A 15683-nucleotide genomic window follows, 5' to 3' on the forward strand; every position below is an offset into this window, starting at 1 on the left:
TTTATGAAAATTAATAAAATATAATTCTAGAAAAAAAAAGAAGGACTGGTAGTTAGAAATTACAAATTTGGTGACAAATGTGGCTGGAGACAGAATCAGTTAATTTTGCACAATCAATGATTTATTTACTACAAATATCTTTTAAAAAACACACAGTGACTATACACATAGATCTCACCTAATAAACTGCACAGAAATCAGATTGATTACATCTGTAGAAATAATTGATGGAGAAGCTCAATATCAGCAGGAAAAACAGGCTAGGCACTCATTGCGCAACAGACCTTCAATTACTCATGTGAATGTTCAGTATGAAGCTGAAGAAAATGAAGACAAGTTCAAAAGAACCAAAATATAATCTTGAGTCTATCTCACATGAATTAAAAACTATCTCAATGATAGGTTTGAGGCCTTGTACACTCATGAGTGAAGAAGGCCAGATGAGATGTAGAATGACATCAAAGATATGATCTATAAAGAAAGCTAAGTTTATTACAGAGACGGGGGTGGGGAGAAGAAAAGATCAAAATGGATGTCAGAAGAGACTCTGAGAATTGTAGTAGAGCATTGAAAAAAAATCAAAGCAAAATAAAGAAATGCTGAAGATAGATGAACAGAAGATGTCAAGGAGCAGCTTAAGAAGACAAAGCAAAGTGTAAAGAAATGTGCAATGAAGTTAGAAACTTAAAAGAGAAGAGCTCACTTTGCATTTTTAAAGTTTAAAGAACTGAGAAATAAATTCAAACATCAAGTTGTAATACTGAAGGATGATGCTACGGGCAAAATCTTGATTGATCTAGGAAACATTAAAAGAAGATGTAAAGAATACAAAGAGCTACTGTACCAAAAAGAGCTGGCTGGCACTGAAAAACTTCAGGAAGTACTATATGGACAAGAACCAATGGTAAAGAAGGAAGAAGTTCAAGCTGCATTGAAGACATAGCAAAACATAAGTCTCCAGGAATTGATGGGATACCAGTTGACAGGTTTCAACAATTAGATGAAGCCCTGGATAGGCTCACCAATCAGTACTAGAAAATTGGAAGACCTGGCCAATCAGTGGGAAAAGATCCGTATTTGTTTCCACTTCCAAGAAAGGTAATCCAATAGTTCTTGTACTTTTGTACCGTAGAGTTGGATCCAACCCATAACTGACCCTGTGGTGGGTTTTCAGAGGCAATTAATCACATGGGGGGAAGATTGTCCATCCTTCTTCCATGGAGGAGCTGGTAGCCTTGAACAGCGGACCTTCGAGACTGCAACACAGCTTCTTGCCACTAGGCTACCTACCAGAGTTCCTCTGTGGAAATTATTGAACAATGTCATTAGTATCATCTGCAAATAAAATCTTGCTGATGATTATGCAAAAACAGATAGAAAAGTGCATCAGCAGAGAACAACCAGATGCTCACACTGGGTTTAGAAGAGGCTGTGGCAAAAGGAATTCCATTGATGAGATCAGAGAGATCTTAACTGAAAGAGAATACTAGGATGATGTCTAACGATGTTTTATTGACTATGCAGAGGCATTTGACTGTGTTGATCATAATAAATTATGGCTAACATTTAGAAGAATGGAAATTCCAGAATACTAAATTATGCTCATATGAAATGTGTACGTAGACTCAGAGGCAGCTGTGCAAACCGAGAAAGAGAATGCTGCGTGGTTTAAAATCAGGAAAGGTTTGCATCAGGGCTGTATCCTTTCTCCATACCTTTTCAATTTGTATGCTGAGCTAATTATCTAAGAAGCTGGACTCTATGAAGAGAAATGTGGTATCAGGATTAGAAGAAGACTCATCAACAACCTGAATTACACAAATAACACAATGTTGCTTGCTGGACATGAAGATTTGCAATACTTGCTATACAAGATCAAAGGCTACAGCTGTCAGTGTGGATTACATCTAAACATCAAGAAGATGAGAATCCTCACTAATAGGCAGCATCATGACGATAGACAAAAGACTGAAGGTGCCAATTATTCCATTGTGCTTGAATCCACAACCAACACCCTTGGGTAAATCTGCTGTCAGAGACCTCTGCAAAGTTCTAAAGAGCAATGATATTAGATTAGATACTAAGGTACACTTGATTCAAGGCATGGACTTTGAATTACTTAATATACGTCTGAAGGTTGGACTAAGGATTATAGAAGAAGAATTGATGCCTTTGAGTTGCAATGTTGGTGAAAAGTACTGAACATCCTATCAACTGCCAAGAGAATAAATGTTTTGGAGAAAGCATAACTAGGGTGATACTTGGAAACAAGGAGAGTGAAGCTTCGTTTCACATCCTTTGGGCATGTTGTGGCTAAGCAGGGCTGGTCCTTGGTAAAGAACATCACGCTTAGAAAGATAGAGGGTCAGGGAAGAGAGGAAAACTCTCAATCAGATGGATTGGCACAATGTCTGTAACAATGAGTTCAAGTCTATTAGAGATGGTAAGAGCAGCATGGGGTAGTGCAGGGTATAATACTGTTGTTTATAGGGTCGCTGTGAGTTATCCTTGACTGGACAGCACCTAACAATAACAACAACTAACCGAAACAATTTGCTTCAAGTTAACAGCAACAATAATAACAAGTGTATGTTTATTTGTATTATCAAATTCATGCAACAAAAATAGATGTTAGAGCATAGTAAATTTTCTTTCCTTCTCTTGTAATATTATTGGTTAGTGATAATAACTATATATCCTTAAGGGTGCTCTGGAAGCATAGTTCATAAGGAAGCTGCATTGCTAACTCAAAGCGACCTCTTTGGTGGTTTGAATCCACCACCAAGTCCAAAGGAGAAAGATGGACAATCTCCTAACATGTGATTTATACCCTCAGAAACCCAAGGCTTAGCTAAGCCTCAGCTCTGATTGTACAGTAAGGAAGTTTATTTGAGTGATCTCTTAATAATTTCAAAAGTATATTCTTACTTGAGTTCACTTATGCTTATACTAATCATGTGAGCAAAGTATTATTTCCCCTTCTTTACATGTAATTTGATAATTTGGCACAATTAAGGGAAGTAATTGGCCCATTATGTTACAATAGCCAATTATTTTTGAAAATAGAAAAAGAGTAAAATGTGCAGCCATTTCCTTCCTAAGAGAACAACACATGTGCCTTAATTTGTTAGTTCATAGTCTGAATAGCAACATAATTTTCTAGCTTTAGTAAGAAAATTGTTGTTTGTTTCTTTTAAAATAAACATTCATTGACTAAGGTTCATTGTCTGCAATATCAAAATGAAAATTTCCATTTGTATACTTAGAAATAGAGAACACAGCTTAGTGGTATGAAGTTGTGCTGCCAGCCCAAAAACAGACAGTTCAAATCTACCCACTACTCTATGGGAGAAAGTTGGACAATCTCTAGTTCAGTTTACAACCTCTGAAACCCACTGGAAGGTCAGCTCCATGTTGGTTCTGGCTTGATGGCGCCTAACAACAGTTATTTAAGATATCCTTTTCTTAGAATATAAGAAAAGCAACATCTTCTTTAGACTCTGGGATAGGATATAGTTCTGAGACGTATAATCACATTATATGGAGGTGTTTTCATTAATCCTCCATATTGGAACTGAAAATAGACCTAAAAATGAATGCTGAAAACGTTAAGCTTAGACATGAGAAATATTCAGTGAGAGGTGGATCCTAGCATAGTGATATTTTCCTGGGGCTGAGTCTTCCATTAATTTAATCTTAGTGTCTGCGTCACAAATGGAGTGACTCTGCACATTAGGATTTGTCAAGGGACTATTCTTAGGAGCAGTGTTGCCTCAATATTGTCCCTTCCTGCCTATCCTCTCAAGCCCTTTTTAATACACACTTGGAGGACAAGTTAAAACACTAACCAAGAGCCTGTTCGCGTTGCATTTCAGATTTTGTTTTCCTTGCGGTGGCTAAGTCTCTGGGTTTATACCCAATCTTTGATAGAAACATAAGTGTCTGCTAGCTACCTAAAAGACCCACTAGTTAGGAAAACAAATTGTTATGGAATCATGTATGTTTCATTTGTAATTATTTAAATGTATTAATAACTAAGCTCTAGAGGAAAAGCTTAAAAGAAAAACAGCACTTGGAAGCAAAACAATGACCAGAAATATAAAGCTCCCCAAGTAACCTTTCCTTGTTCATTAAGTCCTAGGTGCCACGGAAACTGTTGAAAATTCTAGTAGTCACTTTCACATTACTATTTGATTGTATATAATTTTGGAATCAGAGACAATATCTATTATTTGAATCAGATCATCTGTTGTTGTTGTTGGGCGCTGTCGAGTTAAGTACAGCTCATAGAAACCCTATGAACAAGAGGGTGAAGCCAGAGTGTTCCCTGGAGTCAAGGATTCTGAAGCTTCGTCTGACATATTTTGGGCATGTTGCAAGGAGGGACTGGTCCTTGGAGAGGGACATCATGTTTGGCAGAGTGGAGGGGCAGTGAAGGAGAGGAAGACCTTTGGTGAGATGAATCGATTCTGTGACTGGAGCGGTGGGAATAAGTGTGTTTGAGATGGCGAGGTTGGCACAGGATAGAACAGAATTTAGAGCTCTTGTACATAGGGTCGCTATGAGTCGCAAGCGACTCGATGGTACATAACAGCAACAACAACAACAACATCCTGTGCCAACCTCATCTCTTCTGATGTCATTCTCGAGCTCACTGCAGGAGTCAGTGTGTCAAACCATCTGACTGAGGGGCTTCCTCTCCTTCACTGACCCTCCACCCTTTCATGAATGGTGTGCCTCTCCTAAAAATAGCCTCTCTGCACCTCTCTCTCTCTCTCTCTCAAAGCTTAAGGCAGCTTTATTAAGGAAGCTGAGTGAGGTTCCTTGGTCTCAAAATGGAGAACAAGGAAGTTCAAAATAGCCTCTCTTAACAACATGGTCAGAATATGTGAGATGAAGCTTTGTCATCCTTGTCTTCAAGGAATACTCTGGCTGTCCTGTCTCCAAGACATACATATTTTTTCTCTTGGCAGTCCATGGGATAATCAGTACTTATCTCCAACACTCTAGCTCAAAGTCATCAAATCTTCTTCTGTCAGACCATCTAAGTCACAAGAATTGGGGCAAGTAGGAGTGGGTATAGTAAGTAAGCTGGATTGATTGATAAGGTTCTCTCCTAATATATTTGTAAGTTTCTCCTGCAGGGAAAAATTTTGAAATTTGAATAAAGGGAATATAGTATCAGGATTAGGAATTTTCTAAATTAATAATTTTGTTAGATACTGTTGAGTCCATTTCTTTAACTCACATGACCCCGTTTAACAGAGTAGAATTGCCCCATGGGGTTTTCTGGGCAGCATTCTTTACTAGAATGCATCACAGGTGTTGTACCTGAGGAGTCTTTGGTAGGTTAAACCACTAAACTTTGGGTTAGGAATAAAAATCATAGTTTTAATAAAATCCCAAAGCACTGCTATGGAGTTGATTCTGACTCACAGTGGCTATATAGAATAGAATACAATTGTCCTGTAGGTTTTCCAAGGCTGTCGTCTTTACTGAACAAGGAGACGTATTTACACTGCAGTCAGTTACCTCTCCAGATTACTGAGGAGTAGTGATGTCAATTTGAGGACTAAGGTGCATCTGATTCTGGTCATAGTCTTTTTGATCACTTGCTATGCATCTGAGCTGGATGGTGAATAAGGATAACAGAAGAATAATTGATGCCTTTGATCGGCGGTGTTGGAGAAGAATACTGAACATCTCATAGACTGACAAAAGAACAAACAAATATGTCTTGAAGAAAGTGCAGCCAGAGTGCTCCTTGGAGATAAAGATGATAAAGCTCTGTATCACATACTTCAGGTAAGTTGCAGGTAGAGGCTATTCCTTGGAAAGGGACATCATGCTTGGAAAGGTGGAGGGTTGGTGAAAGAAAGGAAGACCTTCAGCCAAATGAATTGACAGAGTGACTACCACAATGGACTGTAGTGTCAGGAAGTGTGAGGAGAGCACAGCAGAGGACAGATTTGTTGGGGTTCAGATTTGTTGTCATAGGGTCACCATGGGTTGCACTCGACTTGACGGCACCTAACAACAGCAATCTTTACTGAAGTGGGCTGTCACATTTTCCTCTCTTGGGGGTGCTTGTGGGTTGTGACTCTGATCTTTTAGTTTGTGGTCCAGTGCTATAATTGTTGTAGTACCACAGTTCCTTAAATTAATAATAGCTGTTGCATTGCCAGCCTAAAGGCCAGTGGTTTGTATCCACCAGTTGCTCAATGGAAGAGAGAGCTGGACAATCTCTTCCTACGCAATTTACAGACTGAAAATTCACTGGAGCTGTGAATGTGAAGTTTGATGGAACATAACAGCAATAACTTTTACTCAGCCTGCCACTTGACATGGATTTTAGATTTATTAGCCAATTCATTGAAATAAATTTCTTTCTATATACTCACATACATCTCTATGGTTCCATTTGTATCATTCACTCATTTACTTACTCACTGCCATCAAGCTTGAGGTGACTCAGAAGTGACCCTCCATTGTGTTTCTAAGACTATAAAATCACAGACTGTCCATCTTTCTCACTTAGACCCACCAGCAGTTTTGAACCACATGAGAGGGCTGGGTTTGGGGTTAGCAGAACAATTCTTTACGTAGTATGCTACCAAAGCTCCCTTCTATTTTGATTGAGAAGATGTTTTAAAAGAATGTTTAAAAGGATGTTTTAAAAGTTTAAGTTCTCAGAGGATACAAAGAAGAAGAATCAGTTCTCCCAGAAGTTTTCATAGCCAAGCTTTAAATGAGGTAGAGAAGTACACAAGGTCAACTAAGAAGAGGGAGGCAACTTGGGAATAGAAACCATCTTGAGTCAAAGAAGAAAATGGAAAATAGTTTGCCATAAATTGAAGCTTTGCCCTCAATCTTATATGATGAGCTAGGGGTTGGTTGATTGGGATGAGATGGCAAAGGGAGGAAAGATGGTGAGTTTTTAAGCCTAGATTAAATAACGTTTTGCGTTTTTTTCAGATTATTTCAGAAAAAAGCATTATTTTATGCATTGTTCAATGTAGTTTTCAGATGCACTTATTTTGTGCATTTAAGATTTTATTATTTTGTACAAAGATATTGAAGGATGAGCAATCTCCTGTCTGATTAACTGATTCTGAAAACCTGCCGGAGGGTCAACTATAGATTGGTTCTAACCTGACAGTACACAAACAACAACAACAGGAAGATATTAAACTATTTTAAGTATAGAAATGCAAGGACTGATTTATATTTTTAAAAATTGATGAGGCTGAGTTCAGGATGAACCAGAAGGGGGTCTCCTAGCTGTGTATGTCCACCTCCAAAGGTCTTTCCCATGGTCCTTCTGTTACCTGGTCCAAAAGACTGATGAATCGGGAGATCAGTTCACAGCTCCAGAAAACAATGGTGCTCTCAAACGCCCTCTCAGCCTCACTCTGCATTCTCATTAGCACCAGAAAACCACTGAGTAACCAAAACTGGATGCTAAGTGAAAAAATACTTGGTGGAATTTGCTCCAGTGAGGTGTCTTAATGGGAATGACTGAATGATTAGGGGGCAAGACACATTTACACAAAAGTTCCTTTTTTATGCACTAATTTGCTATAGCTAGCTTTTCCTGTCCTTCATCAAGTCAAAACTAGCTACTCATGGGCTTTTCCCAGCGGAAACCAGTTTTACTTGTTAGAATACTGTACATTCTATTGCTATACTTACAAAGACATAGTTTCCCTCACACTTTGGCAAATGGAGAAAATCTATCTTGTTAAAGCCACACATCTGGGAACCTAAAAAAATACGTCCACAGATGCTATTAATCAGATAAAATGTTAATTAAAATGAATCACTGATTCAAAGCTTTCGTATTGACAAAGATTTAAGTCTGATAATGCAAACTATTGGATAGATCGTGGGAAGAAGGAAACTCTAACACTCTGTTGATATAACTGTAAAATGGAATGACAGAGCTGCAGGCCAATTTAATGATACCTTATACAGCAACTCTTTAAGTTAGAAATGCCTCTTATAGGTGGAAACCATGCTATCAATAATGAAGACTTAGGCTGTCTAACATGAAAATCTATATATTGAACTATGTTAGGAATCAATATTTTAAGAGGAGGAATGGGGCACCAGAATTGCAGGAAGACTCAAACAACTTGTTTTACGCAATGATACAACTTCCCTTGCTGAAACTGAGGAGGACATTAGGTGTTTGCTGCAGAAAATTAAGGACTGTAGTCTTCAATATGGATTGAAGCTCAACATCAAGAAAACAAAGGTTCTCATTCCTGGGTCAATTGGCAGCTTCATGGTAGATGGAGAAGAGATTGAAATCATTAACTTCAGCTTGCCTTGTTCCAAAATAACACTCTTGGCACTAGTAGTCAGGAAATCAAAAGATGAATTTGCACTGAGAAGTCTGCTATCGGAAGAGCAATGGTGTCAGTCTGGAGACTAAGGTGTGTCTGGTCCAGGCCATGGTCTTCACAATTATTTGCTGTACATCAGAGAGCTGGGAAATGACTCAGATGATAGAAGAAGAATCAATGCCTTTGGGCTGGAGAATAGTTCGAACATATCATGGGTTTCCAGGAAAACAAACAGGTCTGCCCTGGAGAGGGTGAAACCAAGCTGCTCCCTCAAGGCAAGGATTTTGAAGCTCCATTTCACATACTTTGGGCATGTGGCCAGAAGAGACTAGTCTTTGGAGAAGAACATCATGCTTGGAAGGGTGGGGTGGAAAGACAGCCCAGGAGAGAAGACCCAGAATGAGATAGATTAACTCAGTAACTGGAGAAGTGGGATTGAGTCTGTCAGAGACAATGAAATTGGCTCAGGATAGGGCAAGGTTCAGAGCTGTTGTACATTGGGTCACTATGAGATGCAGGTGGCTCAAAAGTACATAACATCAACAATAAAAATAAATTCATAAACAAAATAAAATTTAAAGACAAAATGCTTGCCTGGATATTTTATTTTATTTCATGAACAAAAACATACAATTTTTAAAAATTGCCTCAAATTGTTACTGTTTTTTGGTGTTGTTAGGTGCCATCAGGTCAACTACAACTCATAATAACCCTATAAACAACAAATTGAAACCTTGTCCTATCCTGAACCATCTCCACAATTTCTAACGTACTCAAGTCTTTTACTGAAGTCACTCTGGCAGTCTATCTCATTTAAAATCTTCCATTCTTTTACTAACCCTGTCTGACATACTTTGAGCATGTTACCAGGAGGGACCAGTCCTTGGAGAAGGACATCATGTATGGAAGGATAGAAGTACAGTGTAAGAGAGGATACCTGGGAGAGATGGAATGACACAGTAACTGGGGTAATGAAGGAGACCGTGAGATTGGCTCAGGACAGTACAGGGTTCTGTTATGCTATTGTGCATAAGGTCGTTATGAGTCGCAGGTGACTTGACAATACATGATGACAGCAACAATAACTTTTCTATTAATGATGTCTTCTTCCAAATACTTAAAACAGTACGTGCGATCAAGTTTCACTATCTTTGTCTTTAAGGAGCATTCTAGTTGCACTTCCTCCTAGGCAACTTTGTTTGTTCTCTTGGCAAACCATGGTGCTACCACACAATGCTACAACACAAAGGCATTAATTCTTTGTCAGTATTCTTTATCCATTGTCCAAATTTCAAACACATAGGAAGCAATTGAAAATGCCATGGCTTAGGTCAGGCACATCTCCGTCTTTAAACTGACATTCTTGTTCGTTAGCACTTTAAGAGTCCTTAAGAGTAGATTTTTCCAATGCAATTTTTTTTTTCCATTTTTTGTGACTGCTGTTTCCAAGGTGCTAATGAACAATGATGGCAATTTAAAGACCAAGGGCAACCTGATTTAAACCATGATTTTTTAAAATTTATTATTAATTTCAATGAAAATTTACAGAGACTTTGGTTTTATGAAGAGATTGAGATTGTTAAAAATTTCAAATTGCTCAGTTCCACAGTCAGCCCTCTTGGCACTGTGTTGTTGTTGTTGTTGTTGTTGATTGCCATTGAGTTGAGTACAACTCATAGGGAGTCTGTGAACAAAAGACCTATTGCCTTTGCATAACTATTGCCCTTTCTCCAAGTTCATAGGGTTTCCATAGGCATGTGGTTTAGGAAGTGGGTGCCACTCCTGCTTCCACACTTGTTTCATATGCAGGAGAGGTCTCTAACAGCAGACATTCCCATTGTAATATGTCTTTTGATTTCCTGGCTGCTGGTACCAAGAGTGTTGATTGTGGAGCCAAGTAACCTAAAGCTGTTAACAGGCTCGATCTCTGCACCATCCATCATGATGCTGCCATCTTGGTGAGAATCTTTGTTTTCTTGATACTGAGCATCAATCCATATTGATCAATATATATTGCAGTAGATATTTCAGTTCCTCCTCAGTTTCAGCAAGCAGGGTTGTGTCATCTGCATAATGCAGATTGTTGATGAGTCTTCCTCCAATTCTGGTGCCCCATTTCTCCTCTTACAGCCCAGCCTCCCAGATAATCTGTTCTTCATATAGATTTAAAAGGTATGGAGACAGGACACATCCCTGGTGTACATCCTTCTCAATTTTGAACCATGCAGTATTTCTTTGCACTGTTCTGATGACTGCCTCCTGGTCCAAGTATAGGTTTTGCATTAGCATGAACAAGTGTTCTGGGATTCCCATTCTTCTCAGAGTCAGCCACAGTTTGTTATGATCCACACAGTCAAATGCCTTTGCATAGTCAATGAAACACAGATAGACATTCCTCTGGTATTCCCTGCTTTCAGCCAAGATTTATCTAAAATTAGCTACAATATCTCTAGTACCATGACCCCTTCTAAACCCAGCCTGCACTTCTGGCAGTTCTCTGTTGATGTGCTGTTCCAGTTGTTTTTGGATAATCTTCTACAGAATCTTGTTTGCATGTGATATTAATGATATTGTTCAATAATTTCCACACTCTGTTGCATCACCTTTCTTTGGAATGGGAACAAATACAGTCTTTGCAATTACTTGCTATGTGTCATAAAACAGGACAATAGCTAGAGATGGTAGAAGGAGAATTGATCTTTGAACTGTGGTGCTGGAGAAGAGTATTGAATATGCTATGATTGCTAGAAGAACAAACAGTTTCGTCCTGGAGAGTGAAACCAAGGTACTCCTTAGAGGCAAGGATTCTTATTTTTTTTATTTTATTATTTTTGTGTGCGTGTACCGTCAAATCAGATCTGACTGGTACAGGAGGAGATTGCCCCTCCTCCCCAGGCAGAGCATCTGGTGGATTTGAACCGTGAGCCTCTGGGATTGTAGTTGCAGCTCCTTGCCACTAGGCCACCAGAGCTCCCCTAGAGGCAAGGATTCTGAAGCTCCATCTGACATACTTTGAGCATGTTGCAAGGAGGGACCGGTCTTTGGAGAGAGACATCATGCTTGGGAGGGTAGAGGGACAGTGCAGGAGAAGAAGACCTAGGAAGAGATGGATTGACTCAGTGACTGCAGCAATGGGGGTAGGGGTGTATCAGAGACAATAATGTTGGCTCAGGATAGAGCAAAATTCGAAGCTGTTGTATTTAGGTTGACTGTGAGTCACAAGTGACTCGACGACACATAACAACAACAACAACATACTATTTCCTAAAGTTTGTATTTAATAATTCTTACTTTAACCGTTGATGATAATAGCTTTAAGGAATTTCATCATATCTATAAAAGAAGAGTTTTATTTTTAAATGTCATTATTTATTCAGAGTACATCTAGTTTTATTAAGATAAATGTAATCATGCATTTTAGGTTTCAGAGATCTCTCTTCACACTATCTCCTGGAAATAGTAGGGCTCATAGAAAATAATATCCCTTTTGTGACATAATTTAACAGAAAATTTGTCTTGCAGTCCCAGCTCTTCACGCAACCTGCGTGAAGTGCAATAAGTCACAAAACTCAAAAGGAATTGTAGGAGTCATCTGGTCATAACTCTTCATTATAGAAGAAAGGTAATACAATGATGGCTAACTAAAAAAATCCACTCATCTCATTAACTCCTATTTATAGTGAGCAACCCTCCATCAGATTGAACCTGTTCTCCATAAAAGACAATTCAAGGCTTGAGAAACAAACATAAAATAATGATGTTGGATTATTGCTTCATTTTTCTCTGAATCTTGATTTCAAATAACAATCTCATACTTGATTTTCACAAATTACTGAGGGCTTCTCTGGTCTCCTGAAAGCAGAGAAAACATTGGCTTTAAAGTCAAGTATTTCTTGGTACAACTTCAGTCTTGTTCTATGCCGCTTGGCCCAAGGCTTTTTTTTAAAAGGAAAACAGTGAATAAGGGTTCCAGTCTCTCCACAACCTCGCCAGTATTTGTTGCTTGCTGTTCTGTTAAATTTTGCTAGTCTTACTGGGGTGAGATGATATCTCATGGTTGTCTTAATTTGCATCTCTCTCAGAGCTAGGGATTTTGAACATTTCTTCATGTGCTTGTTGGACCAATGAGAGAGTTTTTCTTTTGCTTTTGAAGGAGAGGAGCAAACGGGGTGTGGGGGGGGGGGCGGGAGGGGGACGGGGAGAAGGTTGCAACAATGAATGAATGGAATTCCAAAATCTCTGTAGATGTTCATTGAAATGAAAAATAAATAAATATTCAACGGGAAAAAAAAGTAAAATGCAAATGATTGAAAAGAAAAGAAAAAAAAGGAAAACAAAACCAAATCCTCATTGCCATTGAGTTTATTCCAACTCACAACAACCCTTTGGTGGTTTCCAAGGGTGTAAGTGTTAAAGAAGGAGATTTTCCATCTTTCTCCAGAGAAGCAATTGAGTGGATTAAAAATGCCAGAGACGCTTGACCTTTTGCAGTACAAACACCCTGCAAATTATACCATCAGAGCTCATTGGGCCAAAGTTAACTCCTCTATAAACATAGATAAAATTAAAAATCATATGTAAAGTTCCCCGAGAACCACACATGAGGTAGAATAATGGCCTTCCCCACAGCCCTGGCAGCTGTGAATATGTTACATGGAAGGGAGAGGGGATCACGGAAGACTTCCATTGATGGACATAGTACTTTATGGGAAAGTCTCGAGGAGGCCAATCCAGAAAATATGCTACTAAGAAGAGCTCCAGTCTCTTCACTCTCTCTCTTTCTCTCATACACGCACATACACACACACACACACACACACACACACACACACACTCACACGTACACACTCACACACACTTACACATACACTCATACACACCCCCTCCAAAACAAGTTACAATCAAGTTACAATGACCACATTGATAAGGTTAAAAAAAAAATGACAAACTGTCAAAGGAAAAAATGTTATAATGTGACAAATCAGAAAACAATAAATGATCTCTTCAGTGTAATGAAAGAAAGCAAACATGCAAAAATTCAGACAAAGAGATTTGAATATGCTGCACTTTCTTTCAGTTTTGAAGATCAAGGAAGACACCATGAACTAAGGAAAGCAGTTGACTTCTAGAAGTGTAAAAGGCAAGCAAATAATTTTTGCATGAATATCCTTATTAGAAGAGAACAGACAGCGTGCAGATGGCCACATCTGACCTCTATTAACTTCAAAAGGGAAACGGTTTTCATCAGTAATATCCACAATATAAAACCATTTCTTATAAGGAAAGGCAAAGTCTCCGTACTCCTGTACATACTAATTCCAAGACCAATAGTTTTGTCTATTACTAAAGTTGACATCATTTAAATGGCTACACAGACCTTCCATGACCATATTCATGGTTATGGGATTAGTTAGGAAAGTTAACAGGTTACAATTCGAGTTACCAGCAGGATGCAATTCCTCAGTCAGGACAGCTTCCCATGTAGGATTACAGGCACATCCGTGTTGTGGCTTTAGGCCAGTGTCACAAAGCTATCTTAGTCCTGCCTATTATGGCATGTACCCCTCTCCTCCCCAGTTCTCCAGGAAGTTTGGGCCTTGGCGCCGACTCCATGGAGCAGCAGTCCCAAGGGCATCTCTGTCCTATGGTGTTCTTGGGTTCTCGGCTGCAGCTGCTGGCCCTTTGTTCTGTATTATAATCTGACTGGCCCAGGACTCTCTGGCCCTGAAGGATGTGTATCACTTTTTCTGCTTATTCTTCCTTGCTGGTAATGAGATTCTACTCTTCTGCTGTTAAATATGTTCAATTCAAGCCTGGTGGGATGGGGGAAATGGACCAATCGCCTCATGAGCCATTTATACACATTCTATTTCATGTTCCCACCCAGCCATGTGGTGAAAGCCAAAGTTATGAGTAGTCATTCCAAACAACCCATTACCCCACAATCCTGAAGGAACACAGCTCTTCGACAGTTTGATGTTAGCTCATAAGACTCTTTTCAGACTTGTGACCTCCAGAATGTTAAGATAATAAATTCATTTTTATTTAAGCTATGAAGTGTGGTAATTTATTACAGTCATAGTATGAAACTAACAAAACCCTCAGTACAATTATTAAAGACAACAGCATGAAGAATGAATTAGTACAACAGAATGCAAGTCTTATTTTTCTTCCTTTACAGAATGTACTTTTTCCACACTGGAGATGCTGGGTTAAAATAACATTTATGGTCAGTCTGGGACCAGAGGAACTACTTTTCATTATTTGCCTCTAGATCGTCAATAAGAAGCCCTGGTGGTGGTACATGGGTTAAGTACTTACCTTCTAACTGTAAGATTGCTGGTTTGAACCCATCTTCTGTTCAATGGAAGAGAAATGTGGCAGTCTGCTTTCTTTGGAGACTCTTTTGGGTTGTTCTATCCTACAGGGTGACTATAAGTCAGAATTGGCTCAGTGGCAATAGGTTGGGTTTTGGTTGGCATATCTCCAACAGGTTGGGTTTGCCCAATTTGGGAACATCGTCAGGGAAGCTTAATGACTAGAGAGGTCAAGTACATATCACATCTGCTAAAATGGAGGATGAATGGACAGTAGGGACACCCTCGATTAGATACATTGACAAAAAGAGTCACAACCATCTACTCAAACATACAAATCATTCATGCAGATAGCACAGAGATGGACAATATTTTATTCTATTGTACATAAGATCACCATGAGTCAAAGTCTACTAAATGGCAAACAAAACAAATCATGTGTAAAAATCTACTTAGCTCCAGGCACTTCCGGTCTTGCTGCTAGATGTACCGTCTGTAATGCATATTTTTCACACACTTCCTCTGACAATCCTTACTTACTTCAGTCCCTCAGGACATTGTTTTTATGTTAAACCTCTTTAGGGAGGTCTGGTGGCCTAATGGCAAGAAGCTGGGCTGTCAACCCTAAGGTATTCAGTTCAATCCACCAGCTATTCTGTGGCAGAAAGGTGAGCAGTCTCTTCTGTGCAATTTAAAGACTCTGAAAATTCACTGGAGGGTCAGCTATGAGTCAGTTCCAAGTGGATGTCACACAATAATAACAATGTTTATTTATTTCTCCTGACTTTTATTTCAGATGTTTAGATCATGATTGACACGCTTATAACTATCTTTTTTGGGGGGTTATTATCATTAATTTTAATGAAACTTTAGAGAGACTTCGGATTGCCCTTCATTCATTGTTGCATTTTCTCCCTGCCCACCTCCCCCCCACCCGCCCAGTTCACTCTTCTCTTTGAAAAGTAAAAGAAAAATTATTTCATTGTTATACAATCCATCCCCCCAAGTCCACTCCACT

This window comes from Elephantulus edwardii, unplaced genomic scaffold (genome assembly GCF_000299155.1).
Source record: "Elephantulus edwardii isolate Elephantulus edwardi_28Jun2011 unplaced genomic scaffold, EleEdw1.0 scaffold00124, whole genome shotgun sequence".
Classification (NCBI taxonomy): Eukaryota; Metazoa; Chordata; class Mammalia; order Macroscelidea; family Macroscelididae; genus Elephantulus; species Elephantulus edwardii.